We start from the raw sequence: 27,834 nt of genomic DNA, 5'->3' as shown, positions 1-27,834 counted from the left end.
ACTTGGACAAGAGCCAGTGACCCTTGGTAGGATTGTAGATCCGGGGGCAGAGTGAGTGATTCAGCTAATGTGAACCCCACAGTAAGCGGACACTTGGATCCGCTGACAGAAGAAGGCTGCTGAGCTGGGTGAGGAACCGAGAGTGAGCAGTTCCATCCAATGCTGGTAAAAAGGCCGCAGTCTTGGGAGAGGACGGCAGACATTTGCAGAAAGGGAATACCTTTCTGTCTCATCCAAAACACTGCTGTCTGTATCCTAGCTCACACCAAATCCCGTTCACACATCACCTCTTGCTCGCAATCCACATTGGGTACTGGTCTGGCAAAGCCTAAATTTTAAAGGTCTTGTCATTTCAAATCTCTCCATGGCCTCACTTCTCCCTATCTCTGTAACTTCCTCCAACCCTACAACCTTCCGAGACCTCTGTGCTCCTCCAAATCTGCCCTCTTGCACATCCCTGATTTCCATCGCTCCACCATCGGCGGCCGTGCCTTCAGCTGCCTGGGCCCTAAGCTCTGGAATTCCCTTCCTAAATCTCTCTGACTCTCCTCCTTTAAGTCGCTCCTTAAAACCTACCACTTTGACCATGTTTTTAGTCACCTGTCCTAAAACATCTCCTTATGAGACTCAGTGTTAAATTTGATAACACCCCTGTGAAGTGCCTTAGATGTTTTACTACATTAAAGGCGCTATATAAATGCAAGTTGGCGTTGTTTGTCAGTCAGAAGCCATCCTGGGGATAAACTGAGAAAGAAAATTAGCTGCAGGAATTTAATGAACCCCTTCAGTGTAAAGCAAGTGCCTTGCTTGGCTGCAGTTACCACTAAGTAACAGGTTCTGATGGACTCAGTGGAATTAATTAACGGTTTCTCACTGAACATGCAGAGACACACTTGCCTGCTGCTTGGTTCATTCCAGCTCTGTGCTTATTCTATCTCTTTGACATGCTGGTGTTTAATTTCACGGCTGATTGAGTTAAAACGCTTGTGTTATGCTGCGTAGAGCATTAATGTCAGTGACTCTTAGCCTCATGATCCAGTGTGTGTTGGAAACCCAGAGCATCCCCCCCTGTTTCATCTAATCGGGGAGGGGTTGACAGAATTTGTCTCGATCATGGTATTCAGATTGTAGCCGCTCCACTGGTGGATTCCCCTGTTCCAGAATCCGTACCTGAGTCATTATACTAATCGCTCCCCACTCCCCTCAATAGGTGTGGTTGCCCATCTCCAGAAAAGAAAGAATTGCTTTTATATACTGCCTTGCATGAACTCCTACATCATCATCATCATAGGCAGGCCCCCGGAGTCGAGGAAGACTTGCTTCCACTCTAAAATGAGTCCTTAGGTGGCTGAACAGTACGAGAACCACAGTCCCTGTCACAAGTGGGACAGATAGTCGTTGAGGGAAGGGGTGGGTGGGACTGGTTTGCCGCACGCTCTTTCTGCTGCCTGCGCTTGATTTCTGCATGCTCTCGGCGATGACAGTGACTGCAATTCAAAAAGTACTTAATTGGCTGTAAATGCTATGGGACGTCCGGTGGCCGTGAAAACAAGTCTTTCTTCCCTCAGAACATCCCAAAGCGCTTTCCAGCCAAAGAAATACTTTTGAAGTGTAGTCACTGTTGTAATGTAGGAAACGCCAATTTGCGCACCGCAAGATCCCACAAACAGCAATGTGATCATCTGTTTTTAGTTGTTGGTTGAAGGATAATTATTGGCCAGGACAATGGGAGAACTCCCCTGCTCTTTTTCAAAATAGTGCCGAGGAATCTTTTACGTCCACCTGAGAGGGCTGATGGGGCCTCGGTTTAGCATCTCATCTGAAAGACGGCACCTCCGACAGTGCAGCGCTCCATCAGTACTGCCCTGCCGACAGTGCATCGCTCCCTCAGTACTGACTCCCGCAACAGTGCATCGCTCCCTCAGTACTGCCTCTCCGACAGTGCAGCACTCCCTCAGTACTGCCTCTCCGACAGTGCATCGCTCCCTCAGTACTGCCCCTCCGACAGTGCATCGCTCCCTCAGTACTGCCTCTCCGACAGTGCAGCACTCCCTCAGTACTGCCTCTCCGACAGTGCAGCACTCCCTCAGTACTGCCTCTCCGACAGTGCAGCACTCCCTCAGTACTGTCCCTCCAACAGTGCAGCACTCCATCAGTACTGACCTCCGCAACAGTGCAGCACTCCCTCAGTACTGCCTCTGCGACAGTGCAGCACTCCCTCAGTACTGCCTCTCCGACAGTGCAGTACTCCTTCAGTACTGCCTTTCCGACAGTGCAGCACTCCCTCAGTACTGTCCCTCCAACAGTGCAGCACTCCCTCAGCACTGTACTGAAGTGTCAGCCTAAATCTCCAGAGGCTAAAGACAGCACTGTTTGCCCACAATTTGCCTGTCAATGGACAAGTTAAACGCTCTAACTTAGGAGGCAAACCCCGACTTTCTGTACTGTATGTTACCATCCCTCAAGAGTGGAGAGGTTCTACTCTTGCCCACAGCTGCACACAAGGAGCTCTGTTTCCTTTATTCCCTGTTGAATTTGTGGGATGAACCCACAGCACTGGAAATTCTAGCAGATTGCAGAGGACCTCTTCAAATGAGTATATGAGGTGATTTAAACTGGTCCAAAATACAATTTCAAACTAATGCATTACTAATATTGCACAGCATGATTTGAAGGTGTGCGTCCACGCATATGTACATTCAGAGTTTCAGCCTCACAAAAGTTTCAGCCTCACAAAACCCAGAGATAGGGAATGTCAGGGGGAGACTTTGTGATGGGATTCCACTTCCCTTCAACAGCACAGGCTAGTAGTGATCTGCCTCAACCAGAGGGAACTTCAAGTTGTTGATAGGGCACCAATCATCAGGCACCAACCTGTCGCGTGTACAGTGAATACCTCATTGTCCTCGATGGGTGTACCCGCCAGGAAGACATGTACGCCAAGTAATAATGTATCAGTGTGTTGGTGCCCGAGAGAAAAGGCCAGCATTTATTTTCTATCCCTGGTTGCCCCTTGAGAAGATGGTGGTGGGCCTTCTTTTTGAATCGCTGCAGTCCGTGTGGTGAAGGTGCTCCCACAGTGCTGTTAGGGAGGGAGTTCCAGGATTTTGACCCAGCGACGATGAAGGAACGGTGAGATATTTCCAAGTCAGGATGGTGTGAGACGTGATGGGGAAGTTGGAGCTGCTGCCTTTGTCCTTCTAAGTGGTGGAGGTCACAGGTTTGGGAAGTGCTGCAGTGCGTCTTGTAGATGGTACACACTACAGATACAGCGCACAGGTGGTGGAGGGAGTGAATGTTTAAGGTGATGGATAGAGTGCCAATCAAGCATCGTCCTGCATGGTGTTGAGCTTTCTGAGTGTTGCCTCTGCACCCATCCAGGCAAGTGGAGAGTATTCCATCGCACTCCTGACTTGTGCTTTGTCGGTGGTGGAGAGGCTTTGGGGAGTCAGGAGGTGAACCACTCACCGCAGAATATAATCATCGAATCATGGATGAGATGAGGTCATGTATTCGTGCCAATAGTGCTTCTCCACCATAGTTTAGTGCCTTGGCGGGGATTCCATTTGCTCCTGATGCCTTGTTGAGCTGATGGATGGCCTTTGAAGATTTCCTTAATCGAAACCCCTGCAGGGCTGGGGTTTTGCTGAGATGGTGGCGGGTAGCATGTCGTGGGATGGAGTCGAGGACACTCGTGTTAAAGGCAAAGTCTCGATTAAGGAAGTCTTCAAAGTGCTCCTTCCAACGGGCCCTGGCTGCCTCGGCGTCCTTAATGAGTGTCTCCCCGTTCTTGGCCAGCAGTGGGGTGGGGCCTTGGGTGCTTGGGTTGTAGGTGGACTTAACTGCGGTGAAGAATCCTCGCACATCACAGCACAGCACAGCACAGCACATCATCGAAGCGCTGACCACACTCGACCAGCTCCGCTGGGCAGGCCACATCATCTGCATGCCCGACACAAGACGCCCAAAGCAAGCGCTCTACTTGGAACTCCTACACGGCAAGCGAGCCCCAGGTGGGCAGAGGAAACATTTCAAGGACACCCTCAAAGCCTCCTTGATAAAATGGAACATCCCCACCGGCACCTGGGAATCCCTGGCCCAAGACCGCCCTAAGTGGAGGAAGAGCATCCGGGAGGGCGCTGAGTACCTTGAGTCACATCGCCGAGAGCATGCAGAAAACAAGCGCAGACAGCGGAAGGAGCATGCGGAAAACTAGACCCCCCCACCCACCCTTTCCTTCAACGACCGTCTGTCCCACCTGTGATAGAGACTGTAATTCCTGTATTGGACTGTTCAGTCACCTAAGAACTCACTTTTAAAGTGGAAGCAAGTCTTCCTCGATTTTGAGGGACTGCCTATGATGATGATGATGATGATGATGATGAGAATCATAGAAAGGTTACAGCACAGAAGGAGGCCATTCGGCCCGTCGAGTCCATACCCAGCCTCTGACATGCTCTAGTAGCTGCAGCATTTATGTGGCTGGTCCAGTTGAGTTTCTGGTCAATGGCAAATCCCAGGATGTTAATGGTGGGCGATTTGACGAAGGTAATGCCATTGAATGTCAAGGGGAGGTGGTTAGACTCTTGGTGGGTGTGCAATTGGTTTCTCACTGGATGGTAACCCGAAGTAAAAACTGAAGCCCTCATTTTAACCCAACCTGCCTAGTTCGAGTTGGATAATTTTACTCTCCATTAATTTGGGACTTAAACACACACACATACACACACACATACACACATACACACACACACACATACACACATACACACATATACACACATACACACACACACACACATACACACACACACACACACACAGATACATACACACATACACATACACACACATACCCACACACATACACACACACACATACATATACACATACACATACACACATACACACACATACACACACACACATACACACACACAAACACATACATACACACATACACACACACACATATACACACACACACACACACCCACACACCCACACACACACACACCATCATCATCATCATCATAGGCTGTCCCTCGGAATCGAGGAAGACTTGCTTCCACTCTTAGAATGAGTCCTTAGGTGGCTGAATAGTCTAATACGAGCGCCACAGTCCCTGCCACAGGTGGGATAGGCAGCCGTTGAGGGTAAGGGAGGGTGGGACTGGTTCGCTGCCGCTCTTTCCACTGCCTGCGCTTGTTTTCTGCATGCTCTCAGCGATGTGACTCGAGTTACTCAACGCCCTCCCAGATGCACCCACTCTACTCAGGGCACTCCCTGGCCAGGGACTCCCAGGTGTCGGTCGGGATACTGCACTTTATCAGGGAGGCTTTGAGGGTGTCCTTGTAACGTTCCCTCTGCCCACCCTTGGCTCATTTGCAATGAAGGAGCTCCGAGTACAGTGCCTGCTTTGGGAATCTCGTGTCTGGCATGCGGACAATGTGACCCGGCCAATGGAGCTGACCAAGCGTGGTCAATGCCTCAATGCTGGGGGTATTGGCCTGGTCGAGGACGCTAATGTTGATGTGTCTGTCCTCCCAGGGGATTTGTAGGATCTTGCGGAGGCATCGTTGATGGTATTTATCCGGTGACTTGAGCTGTCTACTGTACATGGTTCATGCCTCTGAACGATACAGGAGGGTGGATATTACTACAGCCCTGTCGACCATGAGCTTGGTGGTAGATTTGAGGGCCTGGTCTTTGAACATGCTTTTCCTCAACCGGCCGAAGGTTGTGCTGGCGCACTGGAGGTGCTGTTGAATCTCTTCATCAATGTCTGTTTTTGTTGATAAGAGGTCCCAAGGTATGGGAAGTGGTCCACTTTGTCCAGGGCCGCGCTGTGGATCTTGATGACTGGGGAGCAGTGCTATGCGGCGAGGACAGGCTAGTGGAGGACCTTTGTCTTATTAATGTTTAGCGTAAGGCCCATGCTTTTGTATGCCTCAGTAAATACGTCGACTATATCCTGGAGTTCAGCCTCTGAATGTGCGCAGATGCAGGTGTCGTCCGCGTACTGTAGCTTGACGACAGAGGTTGGGGTGGTCTTGGACCTGGCCTAGAGACGGCGACGGTTAAACAGCTTCCCACTGATTCTGTAGTTTAGTTCCACTCCAGCGGGGAGCTTGTTGACACACAAACACACACCTTCACACACACACGCACAGAAACACACACACACAAACACCTCCCCACTCCCACACACACAAACACACACCCTCACGCATACATGCACACAAACACACAAATCCACACACACAAATGCCTCCCCACCACACAAACGCAAACACATAAACATACACACACACACACATACAAACACCACCCCACTCCCACACACACACTCACACACAAACACAACCCCACCCCCACACACAAACACACACCCCACCCCCATACACACACTCACACACACACACACCCATCTACACAAACACACACTCACACACCCTCACATACACCTGCACACGCACCCACTCAAACACACACACTCCCACACGCAAACACACACAGACCCGCACACACAAACACACCCCCACACACAAACACACACCCCACAAACACAAACACACACCCCACCCCCACCACACACACACACACACACTCACACTCACATGCACATATATCCTCACACACACACACACACACACACCCATCTACACAAACACACACTCACACACCCTCACATACACCTGCACACACACACACTCAAACACACACACTCCCACACACAAACACACACAGACCCGCACACACAAAAACACACCCACACACAAACACCCACCCATCCACCCACACACAAACACACACACTTTCACACGCAAAAACAAACACCCTCGCACACAAACACACAAACAAACACACAAATATACACAAACTCAAACAAAATAATTCTAAGCCCCTCACACATAGAATCCTTGCACCCTAACACATGCAACCACCTCACCCTACATATAGGATATGTAACAGAAAAGACTTTGGTAAACTGCTGATGATTTTCCCGTCACGGAGCCTGGGAGTGATTGACAGGCTCTCTGGCTGACTGACACCAGCTGCAGTATTAATATGGCATTTGTCCTAATCCTCCTTCAAACCAACTTCACGAGATTTGATAGATTGTAAATGTTTGGTATGCAGTACTAGAAACAGCTGCTGCAACACAAACTACTCCTTGTGAAATCTTAATATTGATCTTTATGCCCTGAGGGAGCTTTTGACATGTTGCAGTCTCCCAAACACGTTGAACTGCAATCAGCTTTTTTTAATCCTCTTCCCTGCTCTCTGGACGGGCCCAGTTCACGCTGGGCCCAGTAACACAGGCTGCCAGTGGTCGTCCCATACATTGCACAAATGGGCATTCCTTGAATAAGAACATAATAAGAACATAAGAATTAGGAACAGGAGTAGGCCATCTAGCCTCTCGAGCCTGCTCCGCCATTCAAAAAGATCATGGCTGATCTGGCCGTGGACTCAGCTCCACTTACCCGCCCGCTCCCCATAACCCTTAATTCCCTTATTGGTTAAATATCTATCTATCTGTGATTTGAATACATTCAATGAGCTAGCCTCAACTGCTTCCTTGGGCAGAGAATTCCACAGATTCACAACCCTCTGGGAGAAGAAATTCCTTCTCAACTCGGTTTTAAATTGGCTCCCTCGTATTTTAAGGTTGTGCCCTCTAGTTCTAGTGTCCCCGACCAGTGGAAACAACCTCTCTGCCTCTATCTTGTCTATCCCCTTCATTATTTTAAATGTTTCTATAAGATCACCCCTCATCCTTCTGAACTCCAACGAGTAAAGACCCAGTCTACTCAATCTATCATCATAAGGTAACCCCCTCATCTCCGGAATCAACCTAGTGAATCGTCTCTGTACCCCAGCCAAGGCTAGTATATCCTTCCTTAAGTAAGGTGACCAAAACTGCACGCAGTACTCCAGGTGCAGCCTCACCAATACCCTGTACAGTTGCAGCAGGACCTCCCTGCTTTTGTATTCCATCCCTCTCACAATGAAGGCCAACATTCCATTCGCTTTCCTGATCACCTGCTGCACCTGCAAACTAACTTTTTGGGATTCATGCACAAGGACCCCCAGGTCCTTCTGCACCGCAGCATGTTGTAATTTCTCCCCATTCAAATAATATTCCCTTTTACTGTTTTTTTTTCCAAGGTGGATGACCTCACATTTTCCGACATTGTATTCCATCTGCCAAACCTTAGCCCATTCACTTAACCTTATCTAAATCTCTTTGCAGCCTCTCTGTGTCCTCTACACAACCCGTTTTCCCACTAATCTTTGTGTCATCTGCAAATTTTGTTACACTACACTGTCCCCTCTTCCAGGTCATCTATGTATATTGTAAACAGTTGTGGTCCCAGCACCGATCCCTGTGGCACACCACTAACCACTGATTTCCAACCCGAAAAGGACACATTTATCCCGACTCTCTGCTTTCTGTTAGCCAGCCAATTCTCTATCCATGCTAATACATTTCCTCTGACTCCGCGTACCTTTATCTTCTGCAGTAACCTTTTGTGTGGCACCTTATCGAATGCCTTTTGGAAATCTAAATACGCCACATCTATTGGTACACCTCTATCCACCATGCTCGTTGTATCCTCAAAGAATTCCAGTAAATTAGTTAAACATGATTTCCCTTTATGAATCCATGTTGTGTCTGCTTGATTGCACTATTCCTATCTAGATGTCCCGCTATTTCTTCCTTAATGATAGCTTCAAGCATTTTCCCCACTACAGATGTTAAACTAATCGGCCTATAGTTACCTGCCTTTTGTCTGACCCCTTTTTTAAACGGAGGCATTACATTAGCTGCTTTCCAATCCGCTGGTACCTCCCCAGAGTCCAGAGAATTTTGGTAGATTATAACGAATGCATCTGCGATAACTTCCGCCATCTCTTTTAATACCCTGGGATGCATTTCATCAGGGCCAGGGCACTTGTCTACCTTGAGTCCCATTAGCCTGTCCAGCACTACCTCCCTAATGATAGTGATTGTCTCAAGGTCTTCCCTTCCCACATTCCCGTGACCAGCAATTTTTGGCATGGTTTTTGTGTCTTCCACTGTGAAGACCGAAGCAAAATAATTGTTTAAGGTCTCAGCCATTTCCACATTTCGCATTACTAAATCCCCCTTCTCATCTTCTAAGGGACCAACATTTACTTTAGTCACTCTCTTCCGTTTTATATATCGGTAAAAGCTTTTACCATCTGTTTTTATGTTTTGCGCAAGTTTACTTTCATAATATATCTTTCCTTTCTTTATTGCTTTCTTAGTCATTCTTTGCTGTTGCTTAAAATTTTCCCCAATCTTCTAGTTTCCCACTAACCTTGGCCACCTTATAAGCATTGGTTTTTAATTTGATACTCCTTTATTTCCTTGATTATCCACAGCTGGTTATCCCTTCTCTTACCGCCCTTCTTTTTCACTGGAATATATTTTTGTTGAGCACTCTGAAAGAGCTCCTTAAAAGTCCTCCACTGTTCCTCAATTGTGCCACTGTTTAGTCTGTGTTCCCAGTCTACTTTAGCTAACTCTGCCCTCATCCCATTGTAGTCCCCTTTGTTTAAGCATAGTACGCTCGTTTGAGACACTACTTCCTCACCCTCAATCTGTATTATAAATTCAACCATCCTGTGATCACTCATTCCGAGAGGATCTTTTACTCGGAGATCGTTTATTATTCCTGTCTCATTACACAGGACAAGATCTAAGATAGCTTGCTCCCTTGTAGGTTCTATAACATACTGTTCTAAGAAACAATCCCGTATGCATTCTATGAATTCCCCCTCCAGTCTACCCTGTGCGATTTGATTTGACCAATCGATATGTAGGTTAAAATCCCCCATGATTACTGCCATTCCTTTTTCACATGCCTTTATTATTCCCTTGATTATTGTCCGCCCCACCACAAAGTTATTATTTGGGGGCCTGTAAACTACGCCCACCAGTGACTTTTTCCCCTTATTATCTCTAATCTCCAACCACAATGATTCAACATTTTGTTCATTGGAGCCAATATCATCTCTCACAACTGCCCTAATATCATCCTTTATTAACAGAGCTACCCCACCTCCTTTCCCTTCTTGTCTATCCATCCGAATTGTCAGATACCCCTGTATGTTTAATTCCCAGTCTTGGCCACCCTGCAACCACGTTTCTGTAATGGCTACCAAATCATACCCATTTGTAATGATTTGTGCTGTCAACTCATTTACTTTATTTCGAACGCTGCGTGCGTTTAGGTAAAGTGTTTTAATACTAGTTTTTAAACCATGATTTTTAGTTTTGACCCCTCCTGCAGCCCCTTTATATTCATACATATTGTCCCTTCCTATCACCTTGTGGTTTACACTTACCCCAGTGCTACTCTGCTCTGTTGCCTCCTGCCTTTTGCATTCTTTCTTGGGGTCCTGTTTATCTGCGTTCTCACCCACTTTAACTAACTCAGAGCCCTCTCCTGGGTTCCGAATACTCCTCGCATTGAGGCACCGAGCTTTCAGGCTTGCCTTTTTATTACACTTTGACCCTTTAGAATTTTGCTGTACAGTGGCCCTTTTTGTTTCTCCCCTTGGGTCTCTCTGCCCTCCACTTTTATTCATCTCCTTTCTGTCCTTTGCTTCTGTCTCCATTTTGTTTCCCTCTGTCTACCTGCATTGGTTCCTATCCCCCTGCCATATTAGTTTAACTCCTCCCCAACAGCACTAGCAAACACTCCCCCTAGGACATTGGCTCCGGTCCTGCCCAGGTGCAGACTGTCCGGTTTGTACTGGTCCCACCTCCCCCAGAACCGGTTCCAATGCCCCAGGAATTTGAATCCCTCCCTGCTGCACCACTGCTCAAGCCATGTATTCATCTGCGCTATCCTGCGATTCCTACTCTGACTAGCACGTGGCACTGGTAGCAATCCCGAGATTACTACTTCCAGCGTGTGCTTCCAGATAGTGAGGAGCGTGTGTGTGTGTGCGTGGGGGGGTGGGGTGGTTATTTAATGGAGGAAACCACATGGTCTTCTGCAGTGCCAGGCCCGGGAGATTGTACCCTCAGTCTCCCACCCGAACCCCGATGGGTGCACTATCTGGCCAGCATTTATTGCCCATCCCTAGTTGCCTTTGAGAAGGTGGTGGTGAGCCACCTTCTTGAACTGCTGCAGTCTGTGTGGTGAAGGTACTCTCATAGTGCTGTTGGGAAGAGTTCCAGGATTTTGACCCAGCGACCGTGAAGAAATGGCCATTGTATTTCCAACGAGCATAGCAGTGGCTGGAGGACCTGTCCCATCATGATCCTGTCGTGAGGAGGAGAAGCCTGGCCAAAGGCTCCAATGAATGCGACTAACCTTCGTCTCTTTCTTTTTTCCCTATCTCTCCTGAAAGTTTTATAGCCATGAATATTTAATTGTCAATCCTGTTCCAGCTGATATGTCCTGATTTTTCTATTTCAATCAATGATTCCTTTCACCGCAGGGAACATTTTGTCTGCATTAACATTGTCCATTCCCTTCAGAATCCTGAACACTTCAGTCAGCCACAGACACAATTATATTGGAGGTGGGGGGGGGTGCGGCGCGGGGGAGCAGGGCGGTTGGTTGATCTCCATGTCACCTGCAATTAAGTGTCCAAGATAATCGCAGGACACTTTTTCACTAATACTGACCTCTGCATAGTCACTGGGAAATATCTCTAGTGGAGAACCTGAGCTCTCGCTACATTTTGCATCTGACTGTAAGCAAAACACTCTGCTACAGTAAGGATATGCACCTCATAGATCCCTGTTCCTGCACTGTCGGAGAAGCTGTACCTGCATCAGGGAGGACCTGCTCGTCTGTTCCTGTGGATCAAGTAGATGTTTGAAAAACAGGATCTCCTCCTGGTCGGGACGGACACCTCTCTTCTCCCCTCCAGGTCTTGGTAGAGTCCCCCCTTTCTCTGAGATATTTTTGCTCTCCCCTTGCCTAATTTAATTGTTTCTTTCTCCATTAAATTCGGTCAATAAAACAAAACAAAATGTCTTCCCCAAAAGCTGAAGAGAGAATAGCTCTTCCCTTTCCCCCATCCTGAGCTCCCCTATCCCAGTTTCCTGGCCAAAATTCCTCCCTCAACCAACTCCACCAAGGCAATCAATTGGCCATTAATGGCAGCACACTCCAAAAGTACTGTACGGTGGTGCAGTGGTTATGTTACTGGACTAATAATACAGAGAATGGGAGTTTAAATTTCACCTAGGGGCAGTTTAGGAAATCTGGGAATTAAAAGTCGGTCTCAGTAAAAGTGATCATAAAGCTGTCAGATTGTCGTTAAAAATCCAACTGGTTCACTCATGTCCTTTTGGGGAGGAAATCTGCCGCCCTTACCCGGTCTGGCCTATATGTGACTTCAGTCCCACAACAACTCAAGTCTTTCAGTTGTATCAAACTTGGGCAACTCGGGATGGGCGACAAATGCCAGCCTTGCCAGTGACGGCCACACCCCGAGAATGAATTAAGTAATTCATTATTTGAAGCAGTGTGAGATGATTCGACGATGTGGTAGGGCGTTCTTCAAGTGCAAATCTTTCTATTTTTCTCTGATGAATCTCCTCTGAACTATCGCGAGCCGGGTGTTCCTGAGGCTTGGATCTGTAGCCTAGCTGGCAGCCTGCTCTTGCACTCTCCACCTTGCCATCCTCGTCTGCCGTCCGGACATGCCATGGCGCATCATCTTGCCATCCGGAGGAGGCGGGGGTCCCCAATGGAGTGCACTCTATGTGGGAGTCTTCCCATTATTTATTGGAGACTTGGCCTGGAGGGTGGTGCATGGAGCAATCCCGTGCAATAAGTTTTTAAGTTGGTTCACGGGCTCCCAGGCCGCCTGCAATTTCTGCGGTCTGGAAGAGTCCGTGTTCCACGTTTTTATGGAGTGTGCGAGGTTGCAGCCCCAATTCCATTATTTGAAGGGGCTGCTCCTCAAATTCTGGTTGCACTTCAGTCCCACACTCCTGATCTTTGGGCGCCCTGTGCGGAGGGGAGTGGGCAGGTCGGAAGGCCTCCTCGTAGGACTGCTCCTGGGAGGCCATCAGCCAGTCCAGGCAGCGGGCGGTCGAGGGGGTCGTTCAGTCCGACTGCTTGCCTCTCTTCTGTGGTTACATCCGAGCCAGGGTGTCCCTGGAGATGGAGCACGCAGTGTCCACCGGTACGCTCGCGGCCTTCCGCGAGAGGTGGGCACCGGAGGGACTGGAGTGCATCATCACCCCCGCAACCAAATTTTAATTTGATTTTATGTCTAAATGTTAATTTGTTTAATTTGCTGGTTTTAGTGCCCCCCCCCCCCCACCTTTTAGCCAGGGGGCACTTGTATAATTTGTGTTTCAGTGCCCTAAAAAAACACCAAAAGAAAGCAAGGGGGCACTTGAAAAGTGTTTTGGAGTGTGCCCCCCCCCACTTTAATCAGGGGGCACTTGATTTTCTGATTACAACAAAATAGTTGTAGCCGAGCTGGTTATTAAGCGATTGCTGCACCTACATTAATCAGCAGGTGATTAGGGAATGATTAGAGAAACAATGAGCCACAGTCTGTCTCTAAACAGTTTCCTAACATGGGCGTGATGATGTCATTCATCATGATAATTGTGTGGCATGCTTCCCTTCCTCTTGAGTTCGCAGCAAACTAATCTTAAATACTTTCTTTACCTCAAGGGATCTGAATCCCTCAGAACAGACTAAATTAAGTAACCACTGGACCACACAATTGGCTGCACTGGTATAATGTTTGTCAGCTGGTTTGAGAGGGAAAGTTGTGTTGAGCGCACAGGCATAGCAGACTAAAGTTTTACTACCAGTTCAATGCTACCATCCAGGGAAAGTAGAGATCACCAATATCCAAATAACAGTTATGTTTTAACGTTAAATAGCTAACAGAACACGTGGCACTCTTTTAATTTCAAAAACATTAAAAACACAACCTTCCAAACCTTATTTTGCATTGGTTGCAGTCATTGAAATTTATGGCACCGAGGGAGGCCATTTTGCTCATTGTGTCTGTGCCATCTTTTTTACTGGAGCAATCTAAAATGAACCCCACTGCCCTTTATATACCAGCTTGGCACAATGGGTGGCATTCTCACTTCTGAGCCAGATATAAATACAAGCCCCACTCCAAGACTTGAGCCCCTAATCTAGGCTGACACTACAGTCCAGTACTGAAGGAGTGCTGCATTGTCGAAGGTGCTGTCCTTTCGGCGAGATGCTAAACCGGTGTCCCGTCTGCCCTCTCAGGTGGATAATGAAGATAACACAATTCAAAGAAGAGCAGGGAGTCCTCAATCACGGCAGTCTGCCTTCTTTAGTATAGCCCTTTCGTTCATTCTGTCCTGGTTATACCCTCTCCTCACATTCTATGCTGGTTTTACCCTGTCCTTTTATCCATCGCTCCCTGTGTATTTGTGGGTTTTGGGTTAGGCCAACATCAGGTTCAGCCATGATTCCATCCATGGTGTAAATACCCACTATCTTGGCTCACTTGGGTGAGGTACCAGGGGACTTCTGATACCTGTGGATCTCAGTCCAGCACCTTCAGTACCTTCAGGGGAGATGGTGAAGAAAATAGAAACAGAGGCCGATTTTTCCTTCCTTCCACCGCCCCTCCTCAGTAACATTACATTGCAGAGAGCTGGATTAACATGTGACGTGTGACACACGGCCTCTCTCTCACCCTCCCTCCCTTGACCTCTCTACCTTTGACCTCTCCCTCTCTCGGCTCATCCCTCCCTTGTGGTCTCACTCATTCCCTTCCTCCCTCTGCCTTTCCCTCCCGCCGCCTCTCCCTCCCTTGGCCTCAACCTCATTTGGGCTCTCCCTCATTCTCTTCCTCCCTCTGCCACTCCCTCCTATCCTCGGAAACTCCCTCCTTAGACCTCTCCCTCCGCTCTCCATTCTTCAACCCCTCCTTCCCATTCGCTACCTCGGCCCCTCTCTCCACCCCTCCCCCCCCCGCCCCCTCACCACCTCAACCTCTTTCTCCCTCAGCCCCTTCCTCCCTTGGGATCCCTCCCTTCGCCCCTCTCCCAGCCCCTGCCTCCCTCGGTTCCTCCATCCCTCCCTTCCTCCCTCTCATGGGCTCTTCCTTGCTCATATTCTATTTCACTTACCCTGTATCAGTGCGAAATTAAACCTCTATTAACCTTGGCCAATACTTTGTGTCTCATTTGCTGACAATAAATATTCTGTGGGTTTCGCCTCCATTCACTGCTTGATCCCACCGTGTCTATAATTGGCCTTTTGCAGAACTGGTCAATAAACTATGACAAAGTAAATAAATGCTGGACTTGAGCAGTCTAACAACAGTTCTCAAGGGCATGTTGCAATGGCTCAACTAACAGAACAGACCAATCAGACCGAATGTAAATATTGCAATCACTGCATTTCCTCTCAGCTCAAGGAGCAATTATTTTATATATATTTTTTTTATATCCTTTTCAATTAAAAAGTATTTGCTAAAGGTAAGGTATTCGGTTAGCTCCATTTAGGATTTGCGTTTGAATCCAGCTCAAACTGAGGGGATATTTAACTCCTCACGGATTGTAAAATTGCTAAATTATAATGTGTTCGCTCTGTGAGTGGCTCCCTGGTGTGTGGTCACTCACTATTTGACACTAATTGGCACCCAGAGGTTGAAATCACAGTGTGTAATATAATAACGAATACGCTAACTGATCCATATGAAATTCCTTTCAGGTCTGATGAATAAACCGCGACAAAATAAATACAGGCCGGAACCATCATCATAGGCAGTCCCTCGAAATCGAGGAAGATTTGCTTCTACTCTAAAAGTGAGTTCTCAGGTGACTGTACAGTCCAATACGAGAATGACAGTCTCTATCACAAGTGGGACAGACAGTCGTTGAAGAAAAGTGTGGGTGGGGCGTCTGGTTTGCCGCACGCTCCTTCCGCTGCCTGCGCTTTTTTTCTGCATGCTCTCGGCGACGATACTCGAGGTGCTCAGCGCCCTCCCGGATGCTCTTCCTCCACTTAGACTGCTCTTTGGCCAGGGTCTCCCAGGTGTTGGGATGTTGCACTTTATCAAGGAGGCTTTGAGGGTGTCCTTGAAACGTTTCCTCTGCCCACCTGGGGCTCGCTTGCCGTGTAGGAGTTCCAAGTAGAGCGCTTGCTTTGGGAGTCTCGTGTCGGGCATGCGGACAATATGGCCTGCCCAACGGAGCTGGTTGAGTGTGGTCAGTGCTTCGATTCTGGGGAGGTTGGTCTGATCGAGAACACTGACATTGGTGCGTCAATCCTCCCAGGGGATTTGCAGGATCTTACGGAGACATCATTGGTGGTATTTCTCCAGCGATTTGAGGTGTCTACTGTATATGGTCCACGTCTCTGAGCCATACAGGAGGGCGGATATCACTACAGCCCTGTAGACCATAAGCTTGGTGCCAGATTTGAGGGCCTGATCTTCAAACACTCTCTTCCCCAGGCGATCAGAGGCTGTGCTGGCGCACTGGAGGCGGTGTTGAACCTCGTCGTTAATGTCTGTCCTTGCTGATAATAGGCTCCCGAGATATGGAAAGTGGTCCACGTTGTCCAAGGCCGCGCCGTGGATGTTGATGACTGGGGGGCAGGTTGGTGGAGGACCTTTGTCTTACGGATGTTTAGTGTAAGGTCCATGCTTTCGTACACGTCGATGAAAATGTTGATGATGGATTGGAGATCCACGAGCTAATAAATCGCAAGCGCAGTGCATTTCTGAACTTAAAACAACAACCTAATTCGAGAGCAGCAAAGCAGCTCTACAGACTGCTGAAGGCCGAGGTCCAACAAAAAACCACGACCTAAAGAATAGATGGTGGGTGGAGAAAGCATAGGAGATTCAGTAGTTGGCCGACAGCCATGATGTGCGAGGATTCTTCACCGTAGTCAAGTCCACCTAGGGCTCAAGCACCCAAGGCCCCTCGCCACTGCGACCAAGAATGGGGAGACACTCATCAAGGACACCGAGGCAGTCAGGACTCGCTGGAAGGAGCACTTCGCAGATCTCCTTAATCGAGACGCTGCCTTTGACTCGAGTGTCCTCAACTCCATCCCTGCCACCTTCTCAGCAAAACCCCAGCCCTGCATGAGGTAAAAAAGGCCATCCATCAGCTCAAGAACATCATCATCATAGGCAGTCCCTCGGAATCGAGGAAGTCATACTTCCACTCTTAAAATGAGTCCTTAGGTGGCTGAACAGTCCAATGCTAGAGCCACAGTTCCTGTCACAGGTGGGACAGATAGTTGTTGAGGGTAAGGGAGGGTGGGACAGGTTTACATAAGAACATAAGAACATAAGGAATAGGATAATATAAGACATAGGAACAGGAGTAGGCCATATGGCCCCTCGAGCATGCTCCGCCATTTGATACGAAATTGGCTGATCCAATCATGGACTCAGGTCCACACTTTCCTGCCTGCTCCCCGTAACCCCTTATTCGCTTATCGGTTTGCCGCACGCTCCTTCCACTGCCTGCGCTTGATTTTTGCATGCTCTCGGCGGTGAGATTCGAGGTGCTCAGCGCCCTCCCGAATGCACTTCCTCCACTTAGGGCAGTCTTTGGCCAGGGACTCCCAGGTGTCAGTGGGGATGTTGCACTTTATCAGGGAGGCTTTGAGGGTGTCCTTGTAACGTTTCCTCTGCCCACCTTTGGCTCGTTTGCCATGAAGGAGTTCAGAGTAGAGCGCTTGCTTTGGGAGTCTCGTGTCAGACCCGCAGACAATGTGGCCGGCCCAGCGGAACTAATCAAGTGTGGTCAGTGCTTCAATGGTAGGGATGTTGGCCTGGTCGAGGACGCTAATGCTGGTGCTTCTGTCCTCCGAGGAGATTTGTAGGATCTTGCGGAGACATCGTTGGTGGTATTTCTCCAGCGATTTGAGTGTCTACTGTACATGGTCCATGTCTCTGAGCCATATAGGAGGGCGGGTATTACTACAACCCTGTAGACCATGAGCTTGGTGGCAGATTGAAGGCTGCACTAGCACACTGGAGGCGGTGTTGAATCTTGTCATCAATGTCTGCTCTTGTTGATAAGAGGCTCCCGAGGTATGGGAAATGGTCCACGTTGTCCAGGGCCATGCTGTGGATCTTGATGACTGGGGGGCAGTGCTGTTTGGCGAGGACAGGCTGGTGGAGGACCTTTGTCTTATGGATGTTTAGCGTAAGGCCCATGCTTTTGTACGCCTCAGTAAATACGTCGACTATATCCTGGAGTGCAGCCTCTGTATGTGCGCAGACGCAGGCATCGTCCGCGTACTGTAGCTCGACAACAGAGGTTGGGGTGGTCTTGGACCTGGCCTTGAGACGGCGAAGGTTGAACAGGTTCCCACTGGTTCTGTAGTTTAGTTCCACTCCAGCGGGGAGCATGTTGAGCATGAGGTGGAGCATGGCAGCGAGAAAGATCAAGAAGAGGGTTGGGGCGATGACACAGCCCTGCTTGATCCCGGACTGGACGTGGATTGGGTCTGTGGTGGATCCATTGGTCAGGATCATGGCTTACATGTCATCGTGGAACAACAAAGCATCGGGAGCAGATGGAATCCCCGCTGAGGCACTAAAGTATGGCGGAGAGGCACTATTGGCACGAATGCATGACCTCATCTCTCTCATCCGTAAGGAGGAGAGCATGCCGGGAGATCTCAGACATGCAGTCATCATGACCATCTTTAAAAAAGAGGAATCTCACTGTTGTTGGCCATTGGGAAAGTCATCGCTAGAATCATCCTCAACCGTCTTCTCCCTGTGGCTGAGGAGCTCACAGCGCGGATTCCGTCCACCATGGGGTTCAACGGACATGATCTTTACGGTGCAACAACTGCAAGAGAAATGCAGGGAACAGCACCAACCTTTGTACATGGCCTTCTTTGACTTTACAAAGGCTTTTGATACTGTTAACCACGAGAGACTATGGAGCGTTCACCTCTGTTTCGGCTGCCCCCAAAAGTTTGTTGCCATCCTCCACCTGCTCCGCGACGACATGCAGGCCGTGATCCTGACCAATGGATCCACCACAGACCCAATCCACGTCCGGTCCGGGGTCAAGCAGGGCTGCATCATCGCACCAACCCTCTTCTCAATCTTCCTCGCTGCAGTGCTCCACCTGACGCTCAACAAGCTCCCCGCTGGAGTGGAACTTAACTATAGAACCAGTGGGAACCTGTTCAACCTTCGTCGCCTCCAGGCCAGATCCAAGACCGTCCCATCCTCTGTCGTCGAACTACAGTACACGGATGACGCTTGCGTCTACGCACATTCAGAGACTGAACTCCAAGCCAGGCCGGAACCAGACGACGGCAGTCATACCCAGCTGGACAACGGAGGGGAGGTGCTGGAGGAGGTTGGCGTGTTCAACTGTGTCAAAGGCTGCAAACAGATGGATGAGGAGGGATAGTTTACCGCGGTCAAAGTCACATAGGATATAATTTGTGACATTAGTAAAGGCTGTTTCTATGCTGTGGCGGGGCAGAAACCTAATTGGAGGGGTTCAACCATGGAGTTGCGGGAAAGATGCCCACGTCCTGATAACAAATTGAAAAATCTGACCTCATGACCCGTGAGCAACGCGATACCTTTAACTCTGAACTGTGGTCACGGGGTCGACAAAATATTGTGCAGCTGAAGCTTCAACTTCTCATAAATCGTATTCTTCTGAAGAATTTGGCAGCTGGAGCACTTCTGGGGGGATTGGGCGTGGGCTACCGCCGCCTGGAATTGGACCCTGAACGCTGATTTTGCGCCCAGACATTAGGCGTGTTGCATACCAAGTACTGCCTCCAGTGTCAGCTCAGATTCCAAGGAGATGCTTGAAAGAACAAAAGGAAGAAATGAATTGTATTTCATTACCTCCTTTGAAGTCTCAAAGAATCACTGTTATAATGTAGGAAACATGGCGCAGAGACAATTTGTGCACAGCAGGATCCCACAACAGCAATTAGATAAATGAGCAGTTAATCTGTTGGTGGTGTTGTATTGAGGGATAAATATAGGCCAAGAGACCGGGAGCACTCCCCTGCTCTTCATCGCATAGTGCTTTGGGATCCGAAATAGAGAGAGAGAAAGAGAGAGAGCAGATGGGGCCTCAGTTTAATGTCTCATCCGAAAGAGGGTACCTCTGACAGTGCATCTGAAAGATACCACTGAGAACAATGTAAATCTCCTCTGTGGATTCCTCTGTGTGACACATATGGGAAGTCGGAACAAAATCTAGTGAATAAAACATTAAGGTCAAAGAGAAACAGTGAGGGAGAAACAGAAAGACAGAGATAGATAGCGAGGGGGAGACACAGAGGGAGAGATAGAGACAGAGAGGGAGAAACAGAGATGGAGACAGAGATAGATAGAGAGGGAAAGACAGACAAACAAACAGAGATATTTGCAATAGGGCAGTGCATTGCTGTTTAAATTTCAATAGACATCACACAGTTAACAAATGGACCATTCATTCTGTGTATAGTATGAAAGGTATTGGGCCTCAATCGAAGGACTACCATCACTGATTGTATTTATACCACAATAGGCCCACTTAACAAATTAACCAGTAGCTCTGATCTCCTTCACTGGCTCTTCGTTCTTCATCAGCTTCCTGCATTGTTGGAAAGCTCAAATTCTCTACTCTTCTTCTGTCTTTATACAGATCAGTGTGTCCGAGGCCTCTAACAAGCTAAGGTAGAGTTTCTGGATCGCAAATGGCGAGCAAGCATTGATAAAGCTTTCATCGGAGAGAAAATATGTGAGTCATCGGCTGAAGGATTTCATTGGAAGAAATTGGGTGAGGATTTGAAAAGCAGGAATATAGAAAGGATACGGGGATCGAGCAGGAAATTGGGATTAGATTGGACAGCTCCGGTAGAAGGGCAAGCACCAGCACAGACCCGATCGGCCGAATGGCCATCTTCCGTGATTTTTATAATTCACTGAGAATCAGTTAAAATTAAACATTATATCAAAGATCTCTAGAGCGTTACTGGTTTTTGTTTAATTCTTGTTGGGAGAATGAGAACCGAGAGTGATAGGTTTTGAAGAATTAAGTGAGCTCCTCTTCTCCGTGTCTCTTCCTATGCCTGATGTTGGTATCATAGACTATGTTGAGACACTAAAGTGTAAAATGGTAGATAAGCAGTGGCAGACATTTAAGAAGATATTTCATAACTCTCAGCAAAGATATATTCCAGTGAGAAAGAAAAACTCTTCGAGAAGGATAAACCATTCGTAGCTAACTAAGGAAGTTAAGGATCATATCAAATTGAAAGAAAAGGCATACAATGTTGCAAAGATTAGTGGTAGGCCAGAGGATTGGGAAATTTTTAGAAACCAGCAAAGGATGACTAAACAAATAATAAAGAGGGAGAGGATAGATGAGAGTAAACGAGCAAGAAATATAAAAACAGACAAAAGAGCTTCTAAAGGTATATAAAAAGGAAGAGCGTAGCTAAATTAAACATTGGTCCCTTAAAGGATGAGACTGGGGAATTAATAATGGGAAACAGGAAAATGGCAGAGACTTTGAACAAATATTTTGAATGGGTCTTCACGATAGAAGACACTAAAAGCATCCCAATAATAATAGATAATCAAGGGGCTATAAGGAGGGAGGAACTTAAAACAATCACTATCACTGGAAAAAATGTTCTAGGCAAACTAATGGGACTAAAGGCGGCTTGCATCTTAGGGTCTTAAAAGAAATGGTTGGAGAGATAGTGGAAGCATTGTTGTAATCTACCAAAATTCCCTGGATTCTGGAGCGGTCCCAGCGGATTAGAAAACCGCAAATGTAACGCCCCTAATTAAGAAAGGGGGGAGACAGAAAGCAGCAAACTATAGACCAGTTAACCTAACATCTGTCATTGGGAAAATGCTGGAATCCATTATTAGGGAAGTGGTAGCAGGACATTTAGCAAATCATAATATAATCATGCAGAGTCAACATGGTTTATGAAAGGGAAATCATGTTTGACAAATTTGCTAGAGTTCTTTGAGGATGTAACGAGCAGGGTGGATAAAGGGGAACCAGTAGATGTCGTGTATTTGGATTTTCAGAAGGCATTCGATAAAGTGCCACATAAGAGGTTACTGCACAAGATAAGAGCTCATGGAATTGGGGGTAATATATTAACAAGATCATATTCAAGAGGGAGTTAGATGTGGCCCTTACGGCTAAAGGGATCAAGGGATGTGGAGAGAAAGCAGGAAAGGGGTACTGAGGGAATGATCAGCCATGATCTTGTTGAATGGTGGTGCAGGCTCGAGGGGCCGAATGGTCGACTCCTGCACCTATTTTCTATGTTTCTATGTTTAACATGAATAGAGGATTGGCTAACTAACAGAGAGTCAGGATAAATGGGTCATTTTCAGTTTGGCAAACTGTAACTAATGGGGTGCCACAGGGATCAGTTCTGGGGCCTCAACTATTTACAATCTATATTAATGACTTGGATGAAGGGAGCGAGTGTAATGTAGCCAAGTTTGCTGATGATACAAAGCTAGGTGGGAAAGCAACTTGTGAGAAGGACACAAAGAATCTACAAAGGGATATAGATAGGTTAAGTGAGTGGGCAAAAATTTGGCAGATGGAGTATAATGTCGGAAAGTGTGAGGTTATCCACTTTGGTAGGAAGGAAAAAAAAGTAAATTATTCTTTAAATGGAGAGCGATTTAAAAATGCTGCGGTACAGAGGGATCTGGGAGTCCTCATAGATGAAACACAAAATGTTAGTATGAAGGTACAGCAAGTAATTAGGAAGGCCAATGGAATGTTGGCCTTTATTGCAAGGGGGGGTGGAGTATAAAAGTAGGGAAGTCTTGCTTCAACTGTACAGGGTATTGGTGATACCACACCTGGAGTACTGCGTACAGTTTTGGTCTTCTTATTTAAGGAGGGATATATTTGCATTGGAGGCAGTTCAGAGAAGGTTCACAAGGTTGATTCCTGAGATGAAGGGGTGTTTCATGAAGAAAGGTTGAGTAGGTTGGGCCTATACTCATTGGAGTTTAGAAGAATGCGAGGGGATCTTATTCAAACATATAAGATTCTGAGGGGGCTTGACAGGGTAGATGCAGAGAGGATGTTTCCCCTCGTGGGGGAATCTAGAACTAGGGGGCATAGTTTCAGAATAAGTGATCGGCCATTTAAAACGGAGACGAGGAGGAATTTCTTCTCTCAGAGGGTCGTGAATGTTTGGAATTTTCTATCCCAGAGAGCTGTGGAGGCTGGGTCATTGAATATAGTTGAATATAGATAGACAAATTTTTGAACTATAGTGGAGTCAATGGTTATGGGGAGTTAGCGGGAAAGTGGAGTTGAGGCCAAGATCGGATCAGCCATGATCTTATTGAATGGTGGAGCAGGCTCGAGGGGCCAAATGTTCTACTCCTGCTCCTATTTCTTATGTTCTTAAGTTCTTATACAGGGGAAAAATGGGAGCTCTCTGTTTCGGGCGCTAACTTTTCAAAACTGGAAAAATTAGCGGCAGGCACTAATGATTCCTAGCTTTTTCTAAATTCAGTGTTCGTGCTCCAGGAATGAAGTGGCGTGTAAAATCAAGTGCTCCACTTCCTTCCTGGAGCGTGAAGAACCCAGGCGGGGCAGTAGTGGTCCGTGCAGCACTGCCACGATCCGATGCTCTACCCTCCCTAAAGGGAAGGCCCATCACTGCAGGGTCTGCATTGGGGCCAGTTAGCTGTGATCTAGCCCGATCAGCCCTATGCAATCCAGCAGAGTGCCGGGCTCAGCGATCGCGGCCCCGGACAATTAAAAAAAATTGAAAACAAGCATTTTAGACATTTAGAAGCACCCGGGCCGCCCGATCAACCACTCCTGCAGCTGTCGGTGTTTTTGTCTGCTGATGCTGCAAGAGGCGCAACCGAAGTTTGGCTCCAGGGAGCAACAGAGGCGATGCACACAGCAATGACATCATGATCTCCCGGCACAGGAGGTTGTGGCACAACGTGTTACCGCTGCCGCAAACCTCCCAGCCAAGTTAGCAGGAGTCGTTCATCTCGCCGCGCCTGGTCGGATGCCATTTGTGCCCCATTATCGCCCCTATGGAAGCGATAATGGGAGGCGCTAAGGAGGCCAATTTCTAGGCCACAATCCCCACAACATGAGATTTTCATTCATTTTATTTCTGTCTACAATTTTGTGTGTTTAGAAAGTGGAGGGTTGTTGGTGCTGGGGACTATGAACACCTTTTGTCAGCATCAAAATACTCCCAGGGCAGATACAGCATGGGTTAGATACAGAGTAAAGCGCCCTCTACACTGCCCCATCAAAAACTCCCAGGGCAGTACAGCACGGGTTAGATACAGAGTAAAGCGCCCTCTACACTGCCCCATCAAACACTCCCAAGGCAGGTACAGCACGGGTTACATACTGAGTAAAGCTCCCTTTACACTTGTCATGTATGTACTTTTGGGATCACTCCCCACTAGATGGCATCATTGTTGGAGGCCATTGGGCTGCACGCACGTGTGTGCAGCCCAAGTATAAAAGGCCAGCCATTTTGTATATTAGTCACTTTTGGGCCTTAATAAAGCAGAGCCAAGGTCATACATCTTGGAGTTAAACAGTCTAACAGTTATTGCATACACAACATTTGGCGACGAGGCAACAAGAACGTTTGCATGCAAAAATTAGTACAATTGGATTGTTGGAGCGATTTGTGGAAGGTGAAGATTGGGCAGACTCTGTGAGCCATTTGAGCCAGTTCTTTGTGGCCAACAAAATGGAGGAGGTCAGCGACGCAGATCAGCGCCGGGCGGTGTTTCTCACGGTTTGCAGTCCCAAAATTAATGGTCTGATAAGGAATCTACTCCTGCCTGTGAGTCCAACAGAGAAGATGTATGAAAAATTGTGCACACTGGTACAGGACCACCTTAAGCCAGACGATGGCATCATCATCTCGAGATACAGATTTTATACGCAAGTTCGCTCAGAGGGCCAGAATGCAGCGGAATTCGTTGCTGACCTGAGACGTCTAGCGGGACCGTGTAAGTTAGGGGCTGTGTTGGCAGATATGCTGTGGGACTTCTTTGTAATTGGCATCAACCACGAGGTGATCCTGTGTAAACTACTGGCAGTGGAGACGTTGGACTTGAACAGGGCCATCACGATCGCTCAGTCATAGAAACATAGAAACATAGAAACATAGAAAATAGGTGCAGGAGTAGGCCATTCGGCCCTTCTAGCCTGCACCGCCATTCAATGAGTTCATGGCTGAACATTCAACTTCAGTACCCCATTCCTGCTTTCTCGCCATACCCCTTGATCCCCCTAGCAGTAAGGACCTCATCTAACTCCTTTTTGAATATATTTAGTGAATTGGCCTCAACAACTTTCTGTGGTAGAGAATTCCACAGGTTCACCACTCTCTGGGTGAAGAAGTTCCTCCGCATCTCGGTCCTAAATGGCTTACCCCTTATCCTTAGACTGTGACCCCTGGTTCTGGACTTCCCCAACATTGGGAACATTCTTCCTGCATCTAACCTGTCTAACCCCGTCAGAATTTTATATGTTTCTATGAGGTCCCCTCTCATTCTTCTGAACTCCAGTGAATACAAGCCCAGTTGATCCAGTCTTTCTTGATAGGTCAGTCCCGCCATCCCGGGAATCAGTCTGGTGAACCTTCGCTGCACTCCCTCAATAGCAAGAATGTCCTTCCTCAGGTTAGGAGACCAAAACTGTACACAATACTCCAGGTGTGGCCTCACCAATGCCCTGTACAACTGTAGCAACACCTCCCTGCCCCTGTACTCAAATCCCCTTGCTATGAAGGCCAACATGCCATTTGCTTTCTTAACCGCCTGCTGCACCTGCATGCCAACCTTCAATGACTGATGTACCATGACACCCAGGTCTCTTTGCACCTCCCCTTTTCCTAATCTGTCACCATTCAGATAATAGTCTGTCTCTCTGTTTTTACCACCAAAGTGGATAACCTCACATATATCCACATTATACTTCATCTGCCATGCATTTGCCCACTCACCTAACCTATCCAAGTCGCTCTGCAGCCTCACAGCATCCTCCTCGCAGCTCACACTGCCACCCAACTTAGTGTCATCCGCAAATTTGGAGATACTACATTTAATCCCCTCATCTAAATCATTAATGTACAGTGTAAACAGCTGGGGCCCCAGCACAGAACCTTGCGGTACCCCACTAGTCACTGCCTGCCATTCTGAAAAGTACCCATTTACTCCTACTCTTTGCTTCCTGTCTGACAACCAGTTCTCAATCCATGTCAGTACACTACCCCCAATCCCATGTGCTCTAACTTTGCACATCAATCTCTTGTGTGGGACCTTGTCAAACGCCTTCTGAAAGTCCAAATATACCACATCAACTGGTTCTCCCTTATCCACTGACGGATAGAAGTCTAAAGCAGATATCAGTGAAAAATTGAAACTCGGCAAGTACTGTAAATAGGATTGATTTGGCGTTCGGCAGATCAGCACATGGCAGGGCCTACCCGACTGCGTACACGAAACCTATGGCTGCCAAAGTCCGCCAGCGGGAATGTATCCGACTTCTCCATGTTGGCGTTGTGGGGAAAATCACCGGCACCAGCAGTGCCGATTTAAGCAATATCGTTGCAAAGGCTGTCTGAGAGTGGGGCATCTGCAGCGCAAATGTCCGCAGATGAGCAAGCGTGCTGCGACACACCATATGGAGGATGATGGTCAGACCAGCGTGGATCTGGATACGCAATCCGAGATACCATAGCAGGAAGTGTATGGACTATACTCGTTCCGAACTAAGAGCAAACCGATAATGATCAACAGCTGGGGCCCCAGCACAGAACCTTCCGGTATTGATGGAACTGGTCACGGGGGCGAGTCAATCAATAATGAACCAGAGGGCATTTGACAAGCTGTGGGATACTAAGGCTGTGAGGCCCAGGCTGAGTCCAGTCAATGCAAGTTGCGCACATACACCAAAGAACTCTTAATGGTGATTGGCAGTGCCACAATTAAAGTGTCGTATGACGGTGCGGTTAACAAGTTACTCCTATGGATTGTCCCAGGCAATGGCCCAATGCTGTTCGGCAGGAACTGGCTTGAAAAAAATCAGATGCGATTGGAACGACATCAAGGCGTTGTCATCGGAGAAAGATTCATGTGCCCAAGATCCCCTTGCTGTTCGAACCAGGCATTGCAACTTCACGGGAGCCAAGGTGCAGATCCACGTGGACTCGAATGCAAGAACTGTCCATCATAAAGCTCGGGCAGTTCCGTATATGATGAGGGAGAAGGTCATAATCGAACTGGACGGACTCCAGTGTGAAGGGATCATATCACTGGTTGAATTTAATGAATGGGCCATCCCCATTGTTCCTGTGCTGAAAAGTGATGGCACAGTCAGAATCTGTGGAGACTACAAGGCTACGATCAACAGGGTTTCGAAACAGGATCAGTACCCGTTACCGAAGGCTGATGACTTGTTTGTAACACTAGCCAGGGGGAAGTTGTTCACCAAACTGGACTTGACGTCGGCCTACATGACACAAGAGCTGGTTGAGACTTCGAAGAGACTTACATGTATTAACACACATAAAGAACTGTTTATTTATCACAGATGCTCTTTTGGAATTCGCTCGGCTGCAGCAATATTTCAGAGGAACATGGAGAGTCTACTGAAATCCGTTCCCAGAACCGTTGTGTTCCAAGATGGCATCCTGATCACAGGTCGTGACTCCGAGGAACATCTGAATAACCTAGAAGAGGTTCTACATCATCTGGACAAAGTGGGACTCAGACTGAAATACTCGAACTGCGTCTTCATGGTACCAGAGGTCGAATTCCTGGGG

The 27,834-nt window shown here is 47.8% G+C and overlaps 1 protein-coding gene across 2 annotated transcripts in view; it reads left to right on the top strand.

Moving 5' to 3' along the window:
* rabl2 (RAB, member of RAS oncogene family-like 2) overlaps positions 1 to 20,947 on the top strand; it is a 92,733-nt gene extending 71,786 nt beyond the window's left edge. The window contains exons 9-10 of one of the 2 annotated variants that reach the window (XR_011596272.1): positions 15,733 to 15,827; positions 20,664 to 20,947. The gene's annotated coding sequence lies outside the window, so the exon portion shown is untranslated. The remainder of the gene's footprint in view (positions 1 to 15,732; positions 15,828 to 20,663) is intronic. The other variant, XR_011596273.1, reaches the window with a different exon arrangement.
* The last annotated feature ends 6,887 nt before the right edge of the window (positions 20,948 to 27,834 follow it).

Source organism: Pristiophorus japonicus, chromosome 13 (genome assembly GCF_044704955.1).
Source record: "Pristiophorus japonicus isolate sPriJap1 chromosome 13, sPriJap1.hap1, whole genome shotgun sequence".
Taxonomy (NCBI): Eukaryota; Metazoa; Chordata; class Chondrichthyes; family Pristiophoridae; genus Pristiophorus; species Pristiophorus japonicus.
This window is presented reverse-complemented; position numbering and strand designations above follow the sequence as displayed.